Below are 21963 nucleotides of genomic sequence, written 5' to 3'. Positions count from 1 at the left end.
TAAGAATGAGAGGTCTAAGGAGATTATCTACATGAGCTCACACTGACAGAAGGAGGAAAGTAAGCATTTTTATAGCACGTGTACCTCTATAACTGGGCAGACATTGTCATGGAGATCCTCTCGTCAGCCCACAGAAGCTGCAGCGCACACTTGGCATCTGAATACTGGAATCATTGCATTACTAGATTGGTCTGCATGCAGCCAGCCAAAAACCGCTCACTGTGGGGACATGTTTTACCCCGGAAATAATCCGAGCCCTTATCCTGGAGGTGCTGGTTTGCCCTTGTTGTTGATTCATGTTATACTCATGTATAGAAGTTTGTAGGAGAAAAGCCGCTAGATTAGGAAACGTCAGATTGTGCAAACGGAATTACACAGAATAGCAGAGGAGATGACACAGCAAAATCAGAAGATGGGGATGAGGGGTCTGCAATGGACATGGCACCAGGAGGAGGGGTCTGCAATGGACATGGCTCCAGGATGAAGGGTCTGCAATGGTCATGGCACCAGGATGAAGGGTCTGCAATGGACATGGCACCAGGATGAGGGGTGTGCTATGGACATGGCACCAGCATGAGGGGTCTGCAATGGACATGGCACCGGGATGAAGGGTCTGCAATGGTCATGGCACCGGGATGAAGGGTCTGCAATGGACATGGCACCAGGATGAGGGGTCTGCAATGGTCATGGCACCAGGATGAGGGGTGTGCTATGGTCATGGCACCAGGATGAGGGGTGTGCTATGGTCATGGCACCAGGATGAGGGGTCTGCAATGGACATGGCACCAGCATGAGGGGTCTGCAATGGACATGGCACCAGGATGAAGGGTCTGCAATGGTCATGGCACCGGGATGAAGGGTCTGCAATGGACATGGCACCAGGATGAGGGGTCTGCAATGGTCATGGCACCAGGATGAGGGGTGTGCTATGGTCATGGCACCAGGATGAGGGGTGTGCTATGGTCATGGCACCAGGATGAGGGGTCTGCAATGGACATGGCACCAGCATGAGGGGTCTGCAATGGACATGGCACCAGGATGAAGGGTCTGCAATGGTCATGGCACCGGGATGAAGGGTCTGCAATGGACATGGCACCAGGATGAGGGGTCTGCAATGGTCATGGCACCAGGATGAGGGGTGTGCTATGGTCATGGCACCAGGATGAGGGGTGTGCTATGGTCATGGCACCAGGATGAGGGGTCTGCAATGGACATGGCACCAGCATGAGGGGTCTGCAACGGACATGGCACCAGGATGAAGGGTCTGCAATGGTCATGGCACCGGGATGAAGGGTCTGCAATGGACATGGCACCAGGATGAGGGGTCTGCAATGGTCATGGCACCAGGATGAGGGGTGTGCTATGGACATGGCACCAGGATGAAGGGTCTGTAATGGACATGGCACCAGGATGAGGGGTGTGCTATGGACATGGCAACAGGATGAAGGGTCTGCAATGGTCATGGCACCGGGATGAAGGGTCTGCAATGGTCATGGCACCAGGATGAGGGGTCTGCAATGGTCATGGCACCAGGATGAGGGGTCTGCAATGGTCATGGCACCAGGATGAGGGGGCTACAATGGACATGGAACCAGGGTCATACCCCTACCTATACTGTCCTAATGCCTCATCACATGGCCGTCGTTCACCATGGGGACTGACAGCTTGGCACAGTTGAGTTACACTAACTACTATAATCTGTTATGGTATAGACCTATCTGGGGCTCTCGCCTATAACATACCGTTTGTATGATTTAAAGACTATGGACACCTTTTGAGCAGAAACCTTTTTTTTTTTCTTTCCATTTTTTTTAAATTTTATGTTGTGAGCTAATATGACACTTAAAGGGAAACTGTCACCAGGAGTAACGCTGTTATCCTGCAGATATGACGCTGTCCAGTGGCTGCACGCAGCTGAATGCAGTGGGGAGAAAATGATCTTTATTCTCCCCATTATTCGGTATTCAGTCACCACTCTGAGTATACCCGCTCCCCCAGCTCTGACAGCCGGCCTCCATGTAGAGCCAGTGTCGGGCGGGGGTGCGGGTACCAAGGCCGATCTCTGTACTCAGAGCGGTGACTGAACTCACGGTGCCCCCATGACTGAACACTGGCTGGGAAAATAAAGATAATTTTCGCCCCACTGCATTGAGCTGCGTGCAGGCGCCGGACAGCATAATGCTGTTGACCTGCAGATTGACTGCATTTCTGTAAGTTAACAGCGTTATTTATGGTGACCGGTTCCCTTTACAGAGAGTCTGTCATCAGGTTTTGTCATCTAATCTCAGAGCAGCATAATTTATAGACAGAGATCCTGATTCCAGCAATGTGTCACTTACTTGGCTGCTTGCTGTAGGTTTGATGAAATCCAGTGTTTTATCAGCAGGAGATTACTAGAGAACTAGTAAATCTTCTGCCATGTAGTCCTCCATATTCGTCAGCTCTGTATAATCCTGCTCCCACCACTGATTGGCAGCTGTGTACTTTGTGCATAGGCAGAAAGCGGCCAATCAGTGATGTTGGCAGGTTTATACAGCGCTCCGCATTCAGAGCTGCGAGATCTGCAGCAGATAAAACTGATCTGATCAAAATTGAAGCAAGCAGCCCAGTAAGTGACACATCTCTGGAATCAGCCTCTCTGCCTCCACATCATGCTTCCCTCAGATGGGGTAGCAAAAATCTGGTGATGACTCCCTAAGGCTGGGTTCACTTTGCTTTAACAGCAGCCCGTTCAACACATGCGTTAAACGGGCTGCTGTTAATGCAAGTGGCGACATGTCATATCGCTAGCGCAGCTAGACCTAGCAGATGCTCTCTCTGCGCTAGCAGTGACGGACCTGGAAACGCTGCAGTCTGCGTCCCAGGGTCCGTCACTCAATGACGGCACATCGCTAGTGCACGCCCGAAATAGAGATTAATGGCCGCGTTAACGCGTTATGTCGCGGTGTAAAGCAGTCCATCTAACGGACTGCCAGAACGCATTATGAACCCAGCCTTAAAACAAAATGTGCTCATAGGTAAAGCTATGCCTTGTTGGATATGAGATCAGCTTTCAAGTATTGGCACATCTTCATTGCTGCATCATTTCATTATCATCGTGTTATACAGCAAGGAGGGCGCCAAAGATATGGCGCTCATAGGGTTAGTACGTCTCAGTAGGAAAGAGATAAACATGAGGTTTGCAGCCATTCCATAATTTCCATGATCAGACTGGCGGCACTGAACGACCAGCGATCCACTACTTGGTTGCGGCAGTCTGCTCTTACTGTGCGCCCTCAATGATCTAGGACAGGGAGGATAGGCTGCTAGTATGTTGGCAGCGAGGTTCCTGTTTACACAGGATGACGTGCGGGTGAGAGTCAGGGTCTTTGTGCTGGCTTGTTGGGTGAGTAGCAGCTAGTTTAGGCTACTTTCACACTTGCGTCGGTATGGGTCTGTTGCTATGCGTCAGGCCGACGCACGTTGTGAAATTTGTGCACAACGTGGGCAGCGGATGCAGTTTTTCAACGCATCCGCTGCCCATTCTGAAGTCCGGGGAGGAGGGGGCGGAGTTTCGGACGCGCATGCGTGGTAAAAAATGGCGGATGCGACGGACAAAAAACTTTACATTGAACGTTTTTATGTGACGACGGTCCGCCAAAACATGACGAATCTGTCGCACGACAGACGTGACATGTGGCCATCCGTCGCTAATACAAGTCTATGGGCAAAAAACGCATCCTGCGACAGGTCTGTCCTCTCATCATGGCGCCTCACATCCACTGACTGGCTCTTTATCCTGTGCCTCCTGATGAACCGTAATGACGGGGAAACGCGTCGAGGCTGGAAGCGAAGTTCTGGGCTAAACCTGTTCCACAAATCTATTATCCGGTTGTTTTTCTGCATCCAATGTGGGCATTATATCATATACAGAAGAAGTGTAACAAAGCTAGTCATAAGGCCCTTTGTTTTTAGGCGTGTAGGTTTCTTATTAACCACTTGTGGTCCGCTGAGAAAATTCTCCAAGGGACCTAAAAAAGCTACCTAACACGCACTATTCATCTACGTATATAAGGGTGTCAAGTGGCACATAACCTATGCTATTTTTAATGTAAAGTACTATCCTTTCGTTACTTTTTATTGCTTGATGTTTTCCCACCTACAGTACATTAGGGAATCATCAGGGTGAGCTTGGGATAGCCACCGTGTAATGGGGGCGCCAAAAAACCGCATCTGTCTAGGGCGCCAACCCCCGCTGATAGGAAGGGATAGCAAGCAAAAATAGGGCTTTTGACAGGTTATGATAGACCATATGTATATTGTATTAATTGCAGTGGGAGGGTGTGTGTGTGTGTTTTTTTTTTTTTAATAGTTTTTCATTAAAGAGAATTTTAAAGGGATTATATGATACACTGTTTTGATTTTTTTTCCCCCTGATATTATATTTTGATTTGTCTTCCCCATTTTTGCCAGCCAAGTTAAAGCAGACAGCTGGGACTGGTCTTCTCAGACTGGTAAGGGGCCATGTATATTGTCCCCCAGCCTAAAATGGCAGCCACCCCAGAAAAGGCGCATCTATTAGATGCGCTAACTCTGGTGCTTTGCCCGGCTCTGCCCACTTGCCCTGGTGCGGTGGTAAGTGGGATTCATATTTGTGGGGTTGATGTCACCCCTGTAGTGTCAGCTGACACGAAACCAACAGGTTCGTATTGATGAAGCATCAATAAGACGACCCATTACTAACCCCATAGTCAGATTGTAAAAAATACACAGCCAGAATAAAGTCCTTTAATTGAAAGAAAGACACAGACTCCGTTATTTTAAATAAATACTCCTGTAGATCCTTTTCCCATTTATTACTATAAAATAAAAAACTAATAAAGTGCTGTATTCCTCACCAGTCACTGAGAATCTGAACTCGAGCTCCGCTACCGCTGGGCGCTTTGTGGAGCGGTGGCATGATGTGCCCGCTCACACTGAGACAGGAGCGTTATGCAAAACGTCCCCATTATTAACCCCGTAGTCAGATTGTAATATAAAGACACAGTAAGAATAAAGTCCTTTATTTGAAATAAAATCTCCCCACCCTCTTTTACCCAATTACTATAAAATAAAAAATAATAAAGCACCATACTCCTCACCTGTCCGAGAAGATAATCCATATCTGTTCCTTGACGCTCCGGATGGTTTGGCGAGCAGTTACATCTGGCGGCAGCTTGTCAGGACGCCTGTCTAGATTTCATGCTGTCCGTGGCTCGGGTGGCACAAACCTGTTAGCAGGGACCATGTGCTTTCCCTTTAAGGAGGTTCATGTGCATCAGATTCATTTCACCCATTTCTGAGTCTGAACAATCTATTCCATACATCTGCCCGGGGCTGCTCCTGTACATGAATTTCAACAAGATGATGAATGGGGTTAGGTGCCGACAATGTTTCAGGCTTGCTGCATGTGACTGTCAATAGACTTTTTGGGGCTTTTACAATTGATAATTGCCTGAGAGGATGGAAAGCGTTCCAGGGTGTGCAGAAATGATCGGACAGGGGCAGCAAGCATTGGTCACTGGTCTAGGAAGATGCGTCTGTGCCCTGGTTCTGATACATACAGCTGCTCTGACAATCCTGTCTAACCACTGGATGTATTTGGATCCAATCTTGTTTCCTAAAACAGCATCAGCATCAGTATTTATTGTTTTGTTTTGTTTTTGTGGGGGAGGGGGGTTTGTTGACAAATTCTGCAAAATTGCACATGTGGTTCATGAAATTAGAAATTCTCTTAATTTTGGTCTTTAACCTCTTTTACAACTTTTTGCGCAAAAAAATACCTACAGTATATCAGGGAGAACTAGAATACATTTGTAGAAAAGCCGCGGAGACACCATCACGTGTTTCTCAACGCAAGCAATAAATAGCCAGGTCTTTCACCGGGAAGGAACAACCACGGGAAGGGCAGCATCCAAAACTGGCTATTAAGAGCAGTGCCAGTTTCCTACTCCACACTGATGAGGGGCAAATACCCAGAAACAGCTGTCTGTGGATGGATACCATGTTTTGGCATAGGTGGTTTTCCTTTTGGATGCTGCCGTTCCCGTGGTTGTTCCTTCCCGGTGAAAGACCTGGCTATTTATTGCTTGCGTTGAGAAACACGTGATGGTGTCTCCGCGGTGTTGGATGTTTTGATCTCCCCGAGGTCATTCATCCTTATGTTTATATGTTTATAGAATACATTTGTGTTAAATATTTAGCGAATTTAAAAAAGTTTCAATTGATGAATCAACTAAAAAGATTTGAAATGCTAAAGCCCACCCACGAAAGCGATCATACAAAGCAAAAGAAGGCCAACACCTATAAAATAGACTTAAAAAGGCGGAAATGAAAAACAATAAAAACTAGAAAAAAAGGGGAGTAAATGCAGTAATGCATTGGACCTTATGTGGCCGATTCATTAAGGTTGGTATCCTCTCCACATGGGTCAATGAGCTGCAGATAGTGGATTTTAGGCCGGCATAAATGATCGAATTACCACCTGACAAATGAATGTCCGTGCTGATGTGTTCGCACCGGCCAACACTTCTGGACTATTCGTTCACCAATTCTCAGCCCCTTTAATAAGGGATTGTTCTCATAGAAGGTATTTTCTATACCTGAAGTCTACGCAGGAAGAATAACAAGACTTTGCCTTCTGTGCACAGGAAAGGCCATTATTAGGAAAGGCTTTTGTTTCCTGGTATGTTCTAAGAAGACAAAGTTCAAAGTGACTAGATAAGATAACATGGCGCTGACCGGTGTGAAGTGTCATTACTGAGTGCGGCCAGAACAGTGGGTGGGATCCTTGTGTCCTGTACAGCACATCGTCGGCGGTGGCGGGCCCCTGTCCCCGGCGGTGGCGGGCCCCTGTCCCCGGCGGTGGCGGGCCCCTGTCCCCGGCGGTGGCGGGCCCCTGTCCCCGGCGGTGGCGGGCCCCTGTCCCCGGCGGTGGCGGGCCCCTGTCCCCGGCGGTGGCGGGCCCCTGTCCCCAGCGCTGGCGGGCCCCTGTCCCCAGCGGTGGCGGGCCCCTGTCCCCAGCGGTGGCGGGCCCCTGTCCCCAGCGGTTCTATTAGAAAGCCATCTATAATAATGTATATTTTGTCATGTTCACTTATTTATGCAGTGATATTTACAGAATAGTGAAGGGCAGGTTTTATGCTTGAACATGTAGCGGTATGTTCACACCTACGTTATTTTTGGTGTATATAACAGCAGAAGTAACGAGTGCCCGCTCCATCACACTGACAGACGGTACCTACCGACCCACATGACTTCAGTGTGATCCCCGGTTTCTGATATGGGGTCTTCCATTTCACCGGGCCATATTGTGCAGAATGCTGAGCCGTCTCGCTTAGTATGTTGGTCAGACCTGCGATGGAAGCAGCCCCTCGACTGTAATCCGTGGGCAGTTGTGACCACCTCAGACATTTTTGCCTTTTTCGTGTGACTTTCTGACCAGTGTGCGCCGTCTATGAATGATCCTGTTATGGGGTCTGCAGTCCTTCTTAGCTTGTGGGTTACACATGGTCACTCGGCATGGTCACCACATTTATTGACAAGAGTCTTTTCTCTATTTCAGACATTGAAACCTTGCAATCGCCACGAGGAGTTAACACTTATTCATAGCCTTCAACTACTGAAATTAAAGTTCTGGTGGAAGTTTGCAGTCTGCTTTCCAGCTGCCGTCTCCTTTATGATCTGTGGAGTAAGCGACAAGTGCACCCGGAAAGCAAGGAAGAGTGCGGGGTCTAGATGGAGGCGTAAGATACTGTCATCCAGTGCTCAGCGGAAGATGCAGCTCTCCTCTACAGAGGTGAGTGCTCGCGGGTCACTAATGTCACCTAATAAGTGTGATTACATTATGTCAGCTGAATCCCCTTTATAACACAGCAGAAGCTGCCATGGGGTACAATATCCAGACTCCTCACCTGAGCAAAGTATGCAGTGTATATATACTCCTGGTAATATTCCATATATCTGTGCATGTGCATGTACAGTGACTAAAGAAAGTATTCACCCCCTTGGCTTTTTTTTCGTGTTTTGCTACCATACAACCTGGAATCACACTGTTTTTTTGGGGTTTTTTTTGAGGATTTGCATCAGTTCATAAAAAGAACATGCCTACAACTGAGAACATTTGGTGTTCTTTTTATTGTGAAATAAACAGGGCAAACTAACTGATTTTCTTGTCCCTGCTGCCAAAAACATCTCTGCACAGCATGATGCTGCCACCACCACTATGTTGCACTCTGGGCATATTGTTCTTGGGGTGATGAGTCTCCCACATGTCTTTTGGCAACATCAAAACAAGCCTTACAATTTGTGTGTAAGTAAATGCTTTTTTCTGTCCACTCTTTATTAAAGCCCATCTCTATGGAGTGTACGACTTTTTGTGGTCGAATGGATAGGTCAGTCTCTCAGTGGAAACTCTGCAGTTCATTTAGGGCTACCTTTGGCCTCTGTGCTGCCTCTGATTAATGCCCTCCTTTCCCAGGCTGGGAGTTTTGATATGCATAGATCTGGCTTTGCTGCCGCACAGCGAGAAGGGAAATATTCCATATGGTGTGTGTGTACATGTACAGTGTATATGTATAGATTAGTACACATGGTATGTGTAGATCTGGCATTGCTGTTGCACAGCGAGCAGGGTAATGTTCCATGTGGTGTGTGTATATACAGTACAGACCTAAAGTTTGGACACACCTTCTCATTTAAAGATCTTTCTGTATTTTCATGACTGTGAAAATTGTACATTCACACTGAAGGCATCAAAACTATGAATTAACACATGTGGAATTATATACTTAACAAAAAAGTGTGAAACAACTGTAATTACCGTATATACTCGAGTATAAGCTGACCCGAGAATAAGTCGACCCCCCCTAATTTTGAAACAAAAAACTGGGAAAACTTATTGATTCGAGTATAAGCCTAGGGTGGAAAATGCAGCAGCTACTGGTAAATGTCAAAAATAAAAATAGATACCAACAAAAGTAAAATTGAGACATCAGAAGGTTAAGTGTTTTTGAATATTCTTATTGAATCGGGAGCCAAATATAATGCTCCATACTGTTCATTATGGCCCCATAAGATGCTCCATACAAAATAGGCCCCATATAATGGTCCATACAGTTCATTATGGCCCCATAAGATGCTCCATACAAAATAGGCCCAATATAATGGTCCATACAGTTCATTATGGCCCCATAAGATGCTCCATACAAAATAGGCCCCATATAATGCTCCATACAGTTCATTATGGCCCCATAAGATGCTCCATATACAAATATGCCCCATATAATGCTCCATACAGTTCATTATGGCCCCATAAGATGCTCCATATACAAATATGCCCCATATAATGCTCCATGCAGTTCATTATGTCCCCATAGATGCTCCATATAATGCTCCATGCAGTTCTTTATGGGCCCATATAATGCTCCATGCAGTTATGGCCCCATAGATGCTCCATATAATGCTCCATGCAGTTCTTTAAGGCCCCACAGAATCCCCATATAATGCTCCATGCAGTTCGTTATGGCCTCATAGATGCCCCATATAATGCTCCATACAGCTATGGCACCATAAATGCCTCATTTAATGCTCCATGCAGTTATGGCCCCATTGATGCCCCATATAATGCTCCATGCAGTTCTTTATGGCCCCATAGACGCTACATATAGCCACATGTAATGCTGCTGCTGCACTAAAGAAAAAAAAATGACATACTCGCCTCTCGTCGCTGCCCGCTGCTCCTCAGCGTCCCGTCTCTCTCCGCACTGACTGTTCAGGCAGAGGGCGGCGCGCACACTAATACGTCATCGCGCCCTCTTATCTGAACAGTCAGTGCAGACGACACGGAAGACGAGGTGGCGGTGGAACTCGGAAAGGAGAATATGACATACTCACCTGCTCCTGACGCGGTCCCTGCATGTCCCACGTCTCCGGGAGCGGCAGCTTCTTCCTGTAGTGAGCGGTCACGTGGCACCGCTCATTACAGTAATGAATATGTGGCTCCACCTCTATGGGAGTGGAGTCCATATTCATAACTTTAATGAGCGGTACCAGTGACCACTAAACAGGGGAAGAAGCTGCCGTGCCCGAAGACCGTGGGACATGCGGGGACCGCGTCAGGAGCTCTGGGAGCAGGTGAGTATTTGACAGGTGTCGCTCCCCCTCAAGCATAGCCCTTTTTGGCCCTTTTGCCTTCACTCTGTGGTCCAGCTCACCCCAAACCATCTCGATTGGGTTCAGGTCTGGTGACTGTGGAGGCCAGGTCATCTGGCGTAGCACCCCATCACACTCCTTCTTGGTCAAATAGCCCTTACACAACCTGGAGGTGTGTTTGGGGTCATTGTCCTGTTGAAAAATAAATGATGGTCCAACTAAACGCAAACCGGATGGAATAGCATGCCGCTGCAAGATGCTGTGGTAGCCATGCTGGTTCAGTATGCCTTCAAGTTTGAATAAATCCCCAACAGTGTCACCAGCAAAGCACCATCACACCTCCTCCTCCATGCTTCACGGTGGGAACCAGGCATGTAGAGTCCATCCGTTCACCTTTTCTTCATCGCACAAAGACACATTGGTTGGAACCAGAGATCTCTAATTTGGACTCATCAGACCAAAGCACAGATTTCCACTGGTCTAATGTCCATTCCTTGGGTTCTTTAGCCCAAACAAGTCTCTTCTGCTTGTTGCCTGTTCTTAGCAGTGGTTTCCTAGCAGCTATTTTACCATGAAGGCCTGCTGCACAAAGTCTCCTCTTATCAGTTGTTGTAGAGATGTGTCTGCTGCTAGAACGCTGTGTGGCATTGACCTGGTCTCTAATCTGAGCTGCTGTTAACCTGCGATTTCTGAGGCTGGTGACTCGGATAAACATATCCTCAGAAGCAGAGGTGACTCTTGGTCTTCCTTTCCTGGGGCTTTCCTCATGTGAGACAGTTTCTTTGTAGTGTTTGATGGTTTTTGCCACTGCACTTGGGTACACTTTCAAAGTTTTCCCAATTTTTCGGTCTGACTGACCTTCATTTCTTAAAGTAATGATGGCCACTCGTTTTTCTTTACTTAGCTGCTTTTTTTTTGCCATAATACAAATTCTAACAGTCTATTCAGTAGGACTATCAGCTGTGTATCCACCAGACTTCTGCACAACTTCTGGTCCCAACCCCATTTATAATGCAAGAAATCCCACTTATTAAACCTGACAGGGCACACCTGTGAAGTGAAAACCATTCCCGGTGACTACCTCTTGAAGCTCATCAAGAGAATGCCAAGAGTCATCAAAGCAAAAGGTGGCTACTTTGAAGAACCTAGAATATAAGACATAATTTCAGGTGTTTCACACTTTTTTGTAAAATATATAATTCCACATGTGTTAATTCATAGTTTTGGTGCCTTCAGTATGAATTTACAATTTTCAGTCATGAAAATACAGAAAAATCTTTAAATGAAAAGGTGTCCAAACTTTTGGGCTGTACTGTATATACAGTGTATATATGTATAGATTTGCACACATGGTTTGCATAGATCTGGCTTTTCTGTTGCACAGCGAGCAGGGTAATGTTCCATGTGATTTGTATGTATATATACAGTGTATATATGTATAGATTTGTACACATCATAGTTTGCATAGATCTGGCGTTGCTGTTGCACAGCGAGCAGGGTAATGTTCCATGTGATGTGTGTATATATGTATAGATTAGTACACATCATATGCATAGATCTGACTTTGCTGTTGCACAGCGAGCAGGGTAATGTTCCATGTGATGTGTGTGTGTGTATATACAGTGTACTAGATGGTGGCCAGATTCTAATGCATCGGGTATTCTAGAATATGCATGTCCACGTTGTATATTGCCCAGCCACGTAGTATATTGCCCAGCTACTTAGTATATTGCTCAGCCCACGTAGTATATTGCCCAGCCCCGTAGTATATTGCCAGCCCCGTAGTATATTGCCCAGCCCCGTAGTATATTGCACAGCGATGTTGTATATTGCCCAGTTACGTAGTATACAGCACAGAACCACGTAGTATATTGCTCAGCGACGTAGTATATTGCCCAGCTACGTATGTCACAGGTTAAAAAATAAAAAAATAAACATACTCACCTTACGATCCGAGGGCCCCTTGTAGTTCTATCGCCACGCGGCAGCTTCCAGTCCCAGGGTGTGATGACTTCATGGCAGGTCCTTGTCGCATACCATCATTGCCACCGGAACCTGCCGGTTGCATGGAGCGGTCACCGGAGCGTCGCGAGGAGCGGGAAAGGCGGCAGAAGGTGAGTATATAATGATTTTTAAATTTTTTTTAACCCCTTCCCGACCTTTGACGCATACGCTGCGTCATGAAAGTCGGTGCCATTCCGACCCATGACGCAGCATATGCGTCATGGAAAGATCGCGTCCCTGCAGGCCGGGTGAAAGGGTTAACTCCCATTTCACCCGATCTGCAGGGACAGGGGGAGTGGTAGTTTAGCCCAGGGGGGGTGGCTTCACCCCCCCCCCGTGGCTACGATCGCTCTGATTGGCTGTTGAAAGTGAAACTGCCAATCAGAGCGATTTGTAATATTTCACCTAAAAAAATGGTGAAATATTACAATCCAGCCATGGCCGATGCTGCAATATCATCGGCCATGGCTGGACACACTAATGTGCACCCACCCCACCCCTCCGATCGCCCCCCCCAGCCCCCCGATCTGTGGTCCGCTCCCCTCCGTCCTGTGCTCCGCTCCCCCGTCCTCCTGCCCGCTCCCCCGTGCTCCAATCACACCCCCCGTGCTCCAAACAAACCCCCCCGCACTCCGATCCCCCACTCCGTGCTCCAAACAAACCCCCCCGCACTCCGATCCCCCACTCCGTGCTCCAATCCACCCCCCCGTGTTCCGATCCACCCCCCCCCCCCCCGTGCTCCGACGCCCCCCCCCCCCCCCCGTGCCCTGATCTCACCCCCCCCCCCCCCCTTATACTTACCTGGCCTCCCGGGGACCGTCCGTCTTCTTTCCTGGGCGCCGCCATCTTCCAAAATGGCGGGCGCATATGCAGTGCGCCCGCCGAATCTGCCGGCCGGCAGATTCGTTCCAGAGTGAATTTTGATCACTGAGATAGGTTATATCTCAGTGATCAAAATAAAAAAAAAAGTAAATGACCCCCCCCCCCCCTTTGTCACCCCCATAGGTAGGGACAATAAAAAAAAAATATATATTTTTTTTTTCCACTAAGGTTGGGGTAAGAACTAGGGTTAGGGGTAGGGTTAGGGGTAGGGGTAGGGTTAGGGTTAGGAATGTGCACACATATTCTGGTCCTCTGCGGATTTTTCCGCTGCGGATTTGATAAATCCGCAGTGCTAAACCGCTGCAGATTTATGGCGGATTTACCATGTTTTTTCTGCGCATTTCAATGCGGTTTTACAACTGCGATTTTCTATTTGAGCAGTTGTAAAACCGCTGCGGAATCCGCAGAAAGAAGTGACATGCTGCGGAATGTAAACCGCTGCGTTTCCGTGCAGTTTTTCTGCAGCATGTGTACAGCGATTTTTGTTTTCCATAGGTTTGCATTGAACTGTAAACTCATGGGAAACTGCTGCGGATCCGCAGCGTTTTCCGCAGCGTGTGCACATACCTTTAGAATTAGGCTATGTGCACACGGTGCGGATTTGGCTGCGGATCCGCAGCAGTGTTCCATCAGGTTTACAGTACCATGTAAACATATGGAAAGCCAAATCCGCTGTGCCCATGGTGCGGAAAATACCGCGCGGGAACGCTGCGTTGTATTTTCCGCAGCATGTCAATTCTTTGTGCGGATTCCGCAGCGTTTTACACCTGTTCCTCAATAGGAATCCGCAGGTGAAATCCGGACAAAAAACACTGGCAATCCGCGGTAAATCCGCAGGTAAAACGCAGTGCCTTTTACCCGCGGATTTTTCAAAAATGGTGCTGAAAAATCTCATACGAATCCGCAACGTTGGCACATAGCCTTAGGGCTAGGGTTGGGTTGGAATTAGGGTTGTTGTTAGGGGTGTGTTGGGGTTACGGGTGTGTTGGGGTTAGGGTTGTGAATAGGGTTACGGCTACAGTTGGGATAAGGGTTAGGGGTGTGTTGGGGTTAGTGTTGGAGGTAGAATTGAGGGGTTTCCACTGTTTAGGCACATCAGGGGGTCTCCAAACGCAACATGGCGCCACCATTGATTCCAGCCAATCTTGTATTCAAAAAGTCAAATGGTGCTCCCTCACTTCCGAGCCCCGACGTGCACCCAAACAGTGGTTTACCCCCACATATGGGGTACCAGCATACTCAGGACAAACTGCGCAACAATTACTGGGGTCCAATTTCTCCTGTTACCCTTGTGAAAATAAAGAAATGCTTGCTAAAACATCATTTTTGAGGAAAGAAAAATGATTTTTTATTTTCACGGTTCTGCGTTGTAAACGTCTGTGAAGCACTTGGGGGTTCAAAGTGCTCACCACACATCTAGATAAGTTCCTTTCGGGGTCTAGTTTCCAAAATGGGGTCACTTGTGGGGGGTTTCTACTGTTAAGCCACATCAGGGGCTCTGCAAACGCAACGTGACGCCCACAGAGCATTCCATCAAAGTCTGCATTTCAAAACGTCACTACTTCACTTCCGAGCCTCGGCATGTGCCCAAACAGTGGTTTACCCCCACATATGGGGTATCAGCGTACTCAGGAGAAACTGGACAACAACTTTTGGGATCCAATTTCTCCTGTTACCCTTGGGAAAATAAAAAATTCTGGGCTAAATAATTATTTTTGAGGAAAGAAAACGTATTTATTATTTTCACGGCTCTGCATTATAAACTTCTATGAAGCACTTGGGGGTTCAAAGTGCTCACCACACATCTAGATAAGTTCCTTTCGGGGTCTAGTTTCCAAAATGGGGTCACTTGTGGGGGGTTTCTACTGTTAAGCCACATCAGGGGCTCTGCAAACGCAACGTGACGCCCACAGAGCATTCCATCAAAGTCTGCATTTCAAAATGTCACTACTTCACTTCCGAGCCCCGGCATGTGCCCAAACAGTGGTTTACCCCCAAATATGGGGTATCAGCGTACTCAGGAGAAACTGGACAACAACTTTTGGAGTCAAATTTCTCCTGTTACCCTTGGGAAAATAAAAAATTGCAGGCTAAAAGATCATTTTTGAGAAAATAATTTTTTATTTTTATTTTCATGGCTCTGCGTTATAAACTTCTGTGAGCACTTGGGGGTTCAAAGTCCTCACCACACATCTAGATTAGTTCCTTTGGGGGTCTAGTTTCCAAAATGGGGTCATTTCTGGGGGATCTCCAATGTTTAGGCACACAGGGGCTCTCCAAACGTGACATGGTGTCCGCTAATGATTGGAGCTAATTTTCCATTTAAAAAGCCAAATGGCGTGCCATCCCTTCCGAGCCCTGCCATGCGCCCAAACAGTGGTTTACCCCCACATATGGGGTATCAGCGTACTCAGGACAAACTGGACAACAATATTTGGGGTCCAATTTCTCCTATTATCCTTGGCAAAATAGGAAATTCCAGGCTAAAAAATCATTTTTGAGGAAAGAAAAATTATTTTTTATTTTCATGGCTCTGCGTTATAAACTTCTGTGAAGCACCTGGGGGTTTAAAGTGCTCAGTATGCATCTAGATAAGTTCCTTGGGGGGTCTAGTTTCCAAAATGGGGTCACTTGTGGGGGAGCTCCAATCCATAGGCACACAGGGGCTCTCCAAACGCGACATGGTGTCCGCTAACAATTGGAGCTAATTTTCCATTCAAAAAGTCAAATGGCGCGCCTTCCCTTCCGAGCCCTGCCGTGTGCCCAAACAGTGGTTTACCCCCACATATGAGGTATCGGCGTACTCGGGAGAAATTGCCCAACAAATTTTATGATCCATTTTATCCTGTTGCCCATGTGAAAATGAAAAAATTGAGGCGAAAATAATTTTTTTGTGAAAAAAAGTACTTTTTAATTTTTACAGATCAATTTGTGAAGCACCTGAGGGTTTAAAGTGCTCACTAGGCATCTAAATAAGTTCCTTGGGGGGTCTAGTTTCCAAAATGGGGTCACTTGTGGGGGAGCGCCAATGTTTAGGCACACAGGAGCTCTCCAAACGCGACATGGTGTCCGCTAAAGAGTGCAGCCAATTTTTGATTCAAAAAGTCAAATGGCGCTCCTTCCCTTCCAAGCCTTGCCGTGCGCCCAAACAGTGGTTTACCCCCACATATGAGGTATCAGCGTACTCAGGACAAATTAGACAACAACTTTCGTGGTTCAGTTTCTCCTTTTACCATTGGGAAAATAAAAAAATTGTTGCTAAAAGATAATTTTTGTGACTAAAAAGTTAAATGTTCATTTTTTCCTTCCATGTTGCTTCTGCTGCTGTGAAGCACCTGAAGGGTTAATAAACTTCTTGAATGTGGTTTTGTGCACCTTGAGGGGTGCAGTTTTTAGAATGGTGTCACTTTTGGGTATTTTCAGCCATATAGACCCCTCAAACTGACTTCAAATGTGAGGTGGTCCCTAAAAAAAAATGGTTTTGTAAATTTCGTTGTAAAAATGACAAATCGCTGGTCAAATTTTAACCCTTATAACTTCCTAACAAAAAAAAATTTTGTTTCCAAAATTGTGCTGATGTAAAGTAAACATGTGGGAAATGTTATTTATTAACTATTTTGTGTCACATATCTCTCTGGTTTAACAGAATAAAAATACAAAATGTGAAAATTGCGAAATTTTCAAAATTTTCGCCAAATTTCCGTTTTTATCACAAACGCAGAATTTATTGACCTAAATTTACCACTAACATGAAGCCCAATATGTCACGAAAAAACAATCTCAGAACCGCTAGGATCCGTTGAAGCGTTCCTGAGTTATTACCTCATAAAGGGACACTGGTCAGAATTGCAAAAAACGGCAAGGTCTTTAAGGTCAAAATAGGCTGGGTCATGAAGGGGTTAAATTATTTTCAACATTAGATGTTTTTACTATTGACGCTGCATAGGCAGCATCAATAGTAAAAACTTGGTCACACAGGGTTAATAGCGGCGGTAACGGAGTGAGTTACCCGCGGCATAACGTGGTCAGTTACTGCCGGCATTAACCCTATGTGAGCGGTGACTGGAGGGGAGTATGCGGGCACCGGGCAGTGACTGCGGGGAGGAAGGAGCGGCCATTTTCTTTCGGAATGTGCCCGTCGCTGATTGGTCGTGGCAAAACAATCAGCGACTTGGATTCCATGACAGACAGAGGCCGCGACCAATGAATATCCGTGACAGACAGACAAACAGAAGGACAGAAAGACGGAAGTGACCCTTAGACAATTATATAGTAGATATATGTATAGATTTGTACACATGGTATGCATAGATCTGGCTTTGCTGTTGCACAGCGAGCAGGGTAATGTTCTATGTGATGTGTATGTATATATACAGTGTATATATGTATAGATTTGTACACATGGTATGCATAGATCTGGCGTTGCTGTTGCACAGCGAGCAGGGTAATGTTCCATGTGATGGATGTATGTTTGTATATATACAGTGTATATATGTATAGATTTGTACACATGGTATGCATAGCTCTGGCGTTGCTGTTGCACAGCGAGCAGGGTAATGTTCCATGTGATGTATGTATATATACAGTGCGTATATATATAGATTTGTACACATGGTATGCATAGATCTGGCGTTGCTGTTGCACAGCGAGCAGGGTAATGTTCCATGTGATGTATGCATATATATATATATATATATATATATATATATATATATATATATATATATATATATATACAGTGTATATATGTATAGATTTGTACACATGGTATGCATAGATCTGGCGTTGCTGTTGCACAGCGAGCAGATTAGTTTTCCATGTGGTGTGTGTGTGTATATATACAGTGTGTATATGCAGGGCTGTGGAGTCGGTAAGCCACAGTTGCGACTCCGACTCCTGGATTTTATCAGGTTCCGACTCCTTCATAAATGGCCAACTCTGACATATGCAGGCATCCATTTTAAGAATCAAAAAGCGTCCCTTGAGAGTTTTTTTTTAAGTTCTTCCTTTTGTTTAAAAGCTTCTTCGATTACTAATACTCTCTCTCTCCAGAGAAACACCAAGCTTGCGGGCCATTTCCCCATTGAGACACATAAAAGCTGGTCGTGAAAATAATGATATAGGCACACTATCCTTTACAACAAGCTCTGTGATCTGTTTTTTAAATGTGTCTACTGTCATTGTCACAGTAACTTTGTCACTGACAAAATATCTTGCAACTGATGGCTGTAAAGTTCTCTGCTCCTTTGTTTGGCTGGAAGAGCTGGGTACTGGTTCATTGGTTTGGATGCAGTCTTTCTCATCCAGAGGCGTATCTAGGGCTTCTGGCACCCGGGGCAAGAATTCATTTTGGCGCCCCCCCCCTCCCCCCCAGGACATATGCGATTTTCACACTTAGTCATGTACCTTCAAGCTCCTCTCCCTAATGCTCTCAATATTCAGTGAAAAACGGAGAAGCAGAAGAGAAGCTCGTTGTCACAGGACCGTAAGTATGAAAGTCGCATATGAGAGAAGTGTCCATGTGATGACTACTGGAACCTGCAGAGCTGAATCCTGACATCGCAGGCTTCTGAATTCTCACAACTAATGTGCTGCACATTTTTAGGATTCTCCCTTGCCTGTGGACAGTCATGTCAGCACAAGTATGTGATTTGTATACTTCTGGCCACATTCCGACTAGACGTGTCTGACCTCGCTCAGTTAATTTTCATTGAGTGAGGCCACACATGTCTAGTCAGCATGTGACCGCATGTATGTAAATCGCCAGCATGAGAGAATTCTGACAGTGTGCAGTGCGCACTGTGAGAACTCAGAAGTCTGCCCTCGTTCCCCAATACTGTTTCCTCATACATGCCAACCCATTCCCCTGTACTGTTTCCTCATATATGCCCCCCATATCCCCCTTTGCTCTTCATTTTGTGTCCTTAAATCCCCCCATCTCCTCTCCAAATCTCCCCCACACAATAAATCCCCCATTCCCCACACAGCTCCTCATCATCCCCCTATTCCCCACACAGGGTCTCATCATCTCCCCATTCCCCACACAGCTCCTCATCATCCCCCTATTCCCCACACAGGGTCTCATCATCTCCCCATTCCCCACACAGCATCTCATCATCTCCCCATTCCCCACACAGCATCTCATCATCTCCCCATTCCCCACACAGCGTCTCATCAGCCCCTATTCCCCAGACAGCTCCTCATCATCCCCCTATACCCACACAGCATCTCATCATCTCCCCATTCCCCACACAGCGTCTCATCAGCCCCCTATTCCCCACACAGGGTCTCATCATCTCCCCATTCCCCACACAGCATCTCATCATCTCCCCATTCCCCACACAGCATCTCATCATCTCCCCATTCCCCACACAGCATCTCATCATCTCCCCATTCCCCACACAGCGTCTCATCAGCCCCCTATTCCCCACACAGGGTCTCATCATCTCCCCATTCCCCACACAGCATCTCATCATCTCCCCATTCCCCACACAGCATCTCATCATCTCCCCATTCCCCACACAGCATCTCATCATCTCCCTATTCCCCACACAGCGTCTCATCAGCCCCCTATTCCCCACACAGGGTCTCATCATCTCCCCATTCCCCACACAGCATCTCATCATCTCCCCATTCCCCACACAGCATCTCATCATCTCCCCATTCCCCACACAGCATCTCATCATCTCCCCATTCCCCACACAGCGTCTCATCAGCCCCCTATTCCCCATACAGGGTCTCATCATCTCCCCATTCCCCACACAGCATCTCATCATCTCCCCATTCCCCACACAGCATCTCATCATCTCCCCATTCCCCACACAGCGTCTCATCAGCCCCCTATTCCCCACACAGGGTCTCATCATCTCCCCATTCCCCACACAGCATCTCATCATCTCCCCATTCCCCACACAGCATCTCATCATCTCCCCATTCCCCACACAGCATCTCATCATCTCCCCATTCCCCACACAGCATCTCATCATCTCCCTATTCCCCACACAGCGTCTCATCAGCCCCCTATTCCCCATACAGGGTCTCATCATCTCCCCATTCCCCACACAGGGTCTCATCATCTCCCCATTCCCCACACAGCATCTCATCATCTCCCCATTCCCCACACAGCATCTCATCATCTCCCCATTCCCCACACAGCGTCTCATCAGCCCCCTATTCCCCATACAGGGTCTCATCATCTCCCCATTCCCCACACAGCATCTCATCATCTCCCCATTCCCCACACAGCATCTCATCATCTCCCCATTCCCCACACAGCGTCTCATCAGCCCCCTATTCCCCACACAGGGTCTCATCATCTCCCCATTCCCCACACAGCATCTCATCATCTCCCCATTCCCCACACAGCATCTCATCATCTCCCCATTCCCCACACAGCATCTCATCATCTCCCCATTCCCCACACAGCATCTCATCATCTCCCTATTCCCCACACAGGGTCTCATCAGCCCCCTATTCCCCACACAGGGTCTCATCATCTCCCCATTCCCCACACAGCATCTCATCATCTCCCCATTCCCCACACAGCATCTCATCATCTCCCCATTCCCCACACAGCATCTCATCATCTCCCTATTCCCCACACAGCGTCTCATCAGCCCCCTATTCCCCATACAGGGTCTCATCATCTACCCATTCCCCACACAGGGTCTCATCATCTCCCCATTCCCCACACAGCATCTCATCATCTCCCCATTCCCCACACAGCATCTCATCATCTCCCCATTCCCCACACAGCGTCTCATCAGCCCCCTATACCCACACAGCGTCTCATCATCTCCCCATTCCCCATACAGGGTCTCATCATCTCCCCATTCCCCACACAGCATCTCATCATCTCCCTATTCCCCACACAGCGTCTCATCAGCCCCCTATTCCCCACACAGGGTCTCATCATCTCCCCATTCCCCACACAGCATCTCATCATCTCCCCATTCCCCACACAGCATCTCATCATCTCCCTATTCCCCACACAGCGTCTCATCAGCCCCCTATTCCCCACACAGGGTCTCATCATCTCCCCATTCCCCACACAGCATCTCATCATCTCCCCATTCCCCACACGGCATCTCATCATCTCCCTATTCCCCACACAGCGTCTCATCAGCCCCCTATTCCCCACACAGGGTCTCATCATCTCCCCATTCCCCACACAGCATCTCATCATCTCCCCATTCCCCACACAGCATCTCATCATCTCCCTATTCCCCACACAGCATCTCATCATCTCCCCATTCCCCAGACAGCATCTCATCATCTCCCCATTCCCCACACAGCGTCTCATCAGCCCCCTATTCCCCACACAGGGTCTCATCATCTCCCCATTCCCCACACAGCATCTCATCATCTCCCCATTCCCCACACAGCATCTCATCATCTCCCCATTCCCCACACAGCATCTCATCATCTCCCTATTCCCCACACAGCGTCTCATCAGCCCCCTATTCCCCATACAGGGTCTCATCATCTCCCCATTCCCCACACAGGGTCTCATCATCTCCCCATTCCCCACACAGGGTCTCATCATCTCCCCATTCCCCACACAGCGTCTCATCATCTCCCCATTCCCCACACAGCATCTCATCATCTCCCCATTCCCCACACAGCGTCTCATCAGCCCCCTATTCCCCACACAGGGTCTCATCATCTCCCCATTCCCCACACAGCATCTCATCATCTCCCCATTCCCCACACAGCATCTCATCATCTCCCCATTCCCCACACAGCGTCTCATCAGCCCCCTATTCCCCACACAGGGTCTCATCATCTCCCCATTCCCCACACAGCGTCTCATCAGCCCCCATTCCCCACACAGCATCTCATCATCTCCCCATTCCCCACACAGCATCTCATCATCTCCCCATTCCCCACACAGCATCTCATCATCTC

At 47.5% G+C, this 21963-nt stretch overlaps 1 protein-coding gene across 4 annotated transcripts in view; it reads left to right on the top strand.

Annotated features, from left to right (window-relative positions):
- LOC138651746 (epsin-1-like) overlaps window positions 1–21963 on the top strand; it is a 142961-nt gene that overhangs the window by 25014 nt on the left and 95984 nt on the right. For all 4 annotated transcript variants that reach the window (XM_069742201.1, XM_069742203.1, XM_069742202.1 and 1 more), the window contains exon 2: window positions 7583–7816. The gene's annotated coding sequence lies outside the window, so the exon portion shown is untranslated. The remainder of the gene's footprint in view (window positions 1–7582; window positions 7817–21963) is intronic.

This window comes from Ranitomeya imitator, chromosome 10 (assembly GCF_032444005.1).
Source record: "Ranitomeya imitator isolate aRanImi1 chromosome 10, aRanImi1.pri, whole genome shotgun sequence".
Taxonomy (NCBI): domain Eukaryota; kingdom Metazoa; phylum Chordata; class Amphibia; order Anura; family Dendrobatidae; genus Ranitomeya; species Ranitomeya imitator.
Note: the sequence above shows the minus strand (reverse complement) of the source record. Positions and strands in the feature narration are given on the sequence as shown.